At 39.4% G+C, this 5,664-nt stretch overlaps 1 long non-coding RNA gene across 1 annotated transcript; it reads right to left on the minus strand.

Moving 5' to 3' along the window:
- Positions 1-318: 318 nt before the first annotated feature.
- LOC117552331 lies at positions 319-1,010 on the minus strand. The gene is made up of 3 exons (XR_004569931.1): positions 986-1,010; positions 771-881; positions 319-367 (listed from the first exon to the last, which is right to left on the minus strand). It is a non-coding gene; the product is annotated as an uncharacterized LOC117552331 (long non-coding RNA).
- Positions 1,011-5,664: the final 4,654 nt, after the last annotated feature.

Consider the following 5,664-nt stretch of genomic DNA (forward strand, 5'->3'; position numbering starts at 1 on the left):
AATCTGCAATGTGGCCTATTTGTGTCCAACTTCCTTTTTGTTTTATTTCATGAAACATAATTTCTAACCACCTTATAAATAAAGACAAGTCATTGAGCAAATCTTTATGGTTTTTTATGGTTATTAAAAAGAGAGGGATTATGGAAACCTGGATCTGATATCTTGTCTGAAATGTGCGTAACTTGTGGTGTGCAAAAGGACTTGCGTGTGAATGGGAGAATACAGCTATATATATGTTCAGTAGGATGTACCACAAAAACAAAACATACCCTTATTCCTCTTCTTCATCCCTTCACCTGTGGTACTGCTACACCCATTGCTACAGAGGTAGCAAGTCTTGGAGAGGAGGAGCGCTCTGTGGGCAAACCTGTGACAGATGTAAGAAAGTTAAATGTAAGTGACGGTAGAGACTGGGGCATAGATAGCATCACAACCTCTGTGGGCTATAGATGATTTTTGACCTTCATGTTCCTGATCTACTGACTTCAAATATGGAGTATGTCAAAATGTATTATGTAACTTAAATAACTTTCATAATATTTTTTGTTAGCATCCAGCTGTGACTTTATGACAAATCACACCCTATTTATGGAAAGACGGTTTCCCTAAGATATCTGTGAATTGTGTTATATATGTAAAATGACCTTGGGTTCCTTGAAAGGTGCATTTAAATGACAAGTGTTATTATTATAAACCATGATGCCAGAGGGCAAATAACACTCAACACTCATTATTTAAAATGTAATGAATCACACAAACAAAACACTAACCCTTCTTCCTCTTCCCTGGCTGGGATGCAGCCGATGGTGAAGGGAGTGAATAGGTGCTTGCAGCTGGGACAGGGATGAGTGTCAGGGTGTACATCTCCTCGGATAGGTTTCCTACATAGAAGTAGAAAGAGTAGAATGGATGTACGCCACCTTCTTCAATGTACAGAACCTCCTATTTTACTGGAAATCGCGATGAACTATGCTGTGCTCATTACCAGAGGACTCGGTGGGGGTGTCTGCGGTGGCAATGACGACTTCTGAAAAAGAAAAGGTTACAATTTGTAAAACATAAAAGTTGCTGTTAAAAGTGACAATGACTTTGAAGCTTACAAAAATAACACAAGTTTATATTGCATCAAGTACAACCACTCAATGCACCATGGAAACATAATGTTACCACAGAAAAAGGACACATTGGTCTCTAACCCCACCAATAGGAATGTCCTCATAAGTGCTAATAAAAGTAATGACATTAAGTTATTAGGCGTTATTTGTCTCATTAGGCAGTTCAACAAATGTCATTTTGAATGGTCAGCTCCTGGCTGTTTATAAAATCCTCATATAACGAATATAGTCAGAAAACAATAAAAAAGAGTGGTACAATAGACCAGTGGTTCCCAAACTTTTTGTGCCCAAGGCACACCAAAGGACAAGTAAAAATCTCAAGGCACACCTTTTGTGCAAAATAGCCCTTATAACACGTGTTATCACTCATATCATGTAAAATATCTGTAAATGTACATAATTATTTACTAATGCCAAATAAAATGTGACAAAGACAAAGACAACTATTACTCGTGAAATATTTATTAACGAAATATTTCAGAAATGAATTTGAAACTTTATCAAATTAGGCTTCATCAAAGCAGCAACACACTCATTTAAACCAGACAGGTCACAAATTTAAAAATGAGGCAAAGGAAACTCAGCAGAAATTCAGCACAGAGAACTGTCAATGCAAGGAAGCTGCATTGTCCATGGTCCTGAACTACAAATTATAATTGTAACATTTCAGCAATCAGCATTGAAACATGTGCTATTGTAAATATTTTGCCGACTTACAAATGAGTGAGATACATGTGCCTGTCGGGGCACGCAGAATTTTGTAATCCTTGGTGTCACTGAGGAGAGGGGCACTCGCAAGTCCTGTTCAACAGAGAGCCGTGACCTCCTGTTGTTCTTCATGTAAATCAGAGTAGAGAACGCCAACTCCAGAGATGGGGTCGTTACTAAAAAAATGTAATATATTACATATTACTTAAAAAAATTAAATAATATATTACACTACTTCGTTACTATCTACATAAAGTAACTCGAGCAAGTACGAACTGCGCATGCGTGAGTGGCAATAACTTTCCTTACCAGCAGGCGGCGGAAGTGTGTATTTGTCATTCAAAACAGGCAACAACCGGAAGACAGAGAAGAAGAACAGACTATATATATATATATATATATATATATATATAAACACAAAAGCATGTGTTCTTTGCAGGTGTTTGTTGAGGTTTGACGTGGTGTTTACAGCAGTGGATAACAGCTTCTGGCCTGGACACAGTTTGCACCTCACCGTCACATTCCTGTCTATTCTTCGGACGAACTCAAAATAATGGGCAGACCTCCACCCCTCGAGAGTTATCTCTGACTCAGCCATGTTTATGCAGCACTGCACGTGGAGATGTGGACGCGCAAGTCGCGCAGATTACGTACATATAAACGTACAAAGTACTGATATAGTAAATAAAAAAAATATTATTTTTGTGTAGTTGTATATTGCAATAATAACGTATGGTTGTCACAAAATCCCACGGCACACCCGGACTTGCCTCACGGCACACCAGTGTGCCGCGGCACACCGTTTGGGAACCACTGCAATAGACTTCTGCAATTACTTGATGTGGCTGGCGAGTTTTCCGCAGGAGGCTGTGGGGTTTCGGAGGCTGCTGCAGGCTCTGTATGACTCCAACCTAGATTAAAGAAAATAAGCTTTGGATAGCATCAACAACATCATGTAATTCACTAGTTCTCCCATTTGAATGCTTGATTTAAGGAAGAGGTGTAAGTTAATTGCTGTCAATTACCCCTATGGGCTCCTCCTAAACTTTATTAAGAAAACGACATCTAAGTGTCTAATTCCATTTCCAATGACATTATTGGTTAATTCTACAAAAATGTAAGTTACAGGACTACCTACTTAATAATTTATTTATTCACTTTAACAGACAACAATACCTTTCGCAACAAATTCAAATAACGCCTCCATCCTTCGGAGGCAGGTGGAGGGCATTGCTGCTGACATTGCACCTTGGCATCATTACTTCGCAGGTCCATTCCTTCTTTATTCCAGGCCGGGCTAGGAACAAGACGCCTCTGGCTCCAAGGGCCTGACATTTTTCCAGCTTCCAACAAACCAAAATATACATTATTTCAGAACAAGTATGCCCTGGTTATTTACAAAGGCAAAACCAGTTGTTAAACATACATCACATACACTGCTTGCACAAATATTCAACCCCTATGCAATAACAAAGACATTTTTTTTATGCATGCATTAACAGTCTTAAGATTGTTGCGATCAGCAAGTAGAAGCTTTGAACATTATTCTGCATTGCATTTCTCATTTCTCTTGGCGGAATTTACACTGTATATATCATCTAGGTTTGTGTAGCAGCATTGTGGTTTATGAACAGTGCCATAGATTCTAAGTGGGATTACGTTTAGAGCCATTCTACAACATAAACGTCGCAATTTTTGATCACCTGCAGTATTTTTTGTAGTCTTGTGCTTGGGGTAATTGTACTACTAGAACAGGGGTGCCCAACCAGTCGATCGATCGCGGGGAGATTCCCAGTCGATCGCGAGATGTGTCTAAAAATAGAACAACAATATTCTGTTTTATCGTTAATGTCCTATAACATAATCTTCCCGTGCCAGAATAATGCACTTGAACGCACCAAAGCTTTGTGATTGGCCGGCGTGACCCCATGTGTGGGGGCGTGGCTGGTGGGCAGTGGGCACTATTTAGCTGACGTTGTCCATGTCAACAGGAGTGACAGTCCGCACACACACAAGACCGCAATTATGGCAGAAACAAAAAAGCCCAATATATATAATTTTCACTCCGAGTGGGAGGATGATTATTTTTGTATCTATTCCAATTCAAAGTCCATCTGTCTCATCTGCAATGCGAGCGTGGCTTTATCGAAGAAGGGTAATTTAGGAGCGGCATTTCAAAACAGTTCACAAACGCTACGAGACGGAATTCCATCCTACTTCTGCCCTACGCTCCCAAAAGGGGAGGGGCCTGAAAGGACAGCTAAATGCACAGCAGTCCATTTCCACCAGGCCCAACAACAAGAGCAAGGCTGCTACCATAGCATCTTATCGTGTCAGTCACGTTCTTGAGAAACACATGAAGTCTTTCAAAGACGGCGAAGTTGTGAAAGAAGCATTCCTGGAGGCTGCTGACGCGCTTTTTGGGGACAGTCAAAATAACAGGTTTTTGATATAATAAAAAACTCAAGTTAGATACCGTTATTAATCAGCTGTAAGTTTTAGTTTGTTTGAACTTATTCATTATAATTATTGGACAAAATGGTATAAGAATGCAAACTTAAATTGATTATAGTCTATTATCAATTCAGGTTAAGAAACTAGTGTTGCTTGCATCCTATTTTAAAAGGCATTTATTTTTATACTCTACTAAAATGCAACAAAAAAAGGGTTTGATTCTATTAATGTTGTCTTTTATTGCACTGTTGCAGCAGATTCCTGTGTAGCTTCAGATCTGAGTTGTCTTATTAGTAAGCCTCATTTATACTTTTGTAGCAACACTATTTTTATATAATGGCAAAGAAAGGGTTCAGAGTATTTTCTTTTTTCCCTGTGTCATATGTGGCAGCACTGTTCAATGTTTCTTGAAAACATTACCCACTGTAGTATGTGACGTGTGAATAACCTCCAACTCTGTATCAACAACACTGTTGTGTAACTTCAGTTAAATACTTGCATGTGTGTAGATTAGAAAGAGGTAAGATAAAGGATCTGCAGTATTTCATGAAGTATTCATCGTACAAAGGTCAGTTTTATACAAGTAGAAGTGTGTATTTACCTGGTAGTAGGCTGTCAGTAATGGCTACGCCTCTCTATTTGGACTGGTAGATCTCGGCAGACTGGCAACTTTAAAAGTAGCTCTCGGTTCAAAAAAGGTTGGGCACCCCTGTACTAGAAGGTGAGTATTCACTTGGATGCCTTACAAGTATACTAGATGTTGTTGGAGTTTTGAGGTTTTTACAACCCCACTCGGCTCCGCGTGTCGTTTTGACGAGTCCTGCTTAAAATCATAACAGGAAGGAAATCAGACAGAGAATACCCAGATACCAGTTTAAACAATCTGTTTTAATTATCAAAGGTAATAATGCAATGCAATATAATACATTACAATACAATATAATACAATATACTACAATTATATTGTAATGTTTAAGAAGTAGCCGGCCCACTTCTGCCCTGTTCGCGTGCTGCGGAGATCCTTCTGTCCTGACAGCATGTGAAGAGAGGCCGAACTCAGGAATCGACAGAACATATACCAGAAGACAGAAGGAAGGGGTGAGGTCAGCTGGTCATCTTTTCAGGTCCTCTCATTGGCAGACGCAAAATATGCTTTTTTTTTTGCTGGCCAGCAGAAAACCAAACGGGCCCATTTTACAACAAAACACATCTTATCACCCAAGTCATGTGTTTCTTTATGAAAGCCATACTTGTTAGGAATAAAACAGTCATTATCCCATGACATCCTCAGAACTAGCTCACCAACAACGCCTAACTGTCTTCATACCCCCCCCAATCATCTCTGAACTTTTATTCACCCGAAGTAAGCTCACCCTTAGTCTAAAAG

The sequence above is a fragment of the Gymnodraco acuticeps genome, unplaced genomic scaffold, assembly GCF_902827175.1.
Source record: "Gymnodraco acuticeps unplaced genomic scaffold, fGymAcu1.1, whole genome shotgun sequence".
In the NCBI taxonomy this organism is placed as follows: Eukaryota; Metazoa; Chordata; class Actinopteri; order Perciformes; family Bathydraconidae; genus Gymnodraco; species Gymnodraco acuticeps.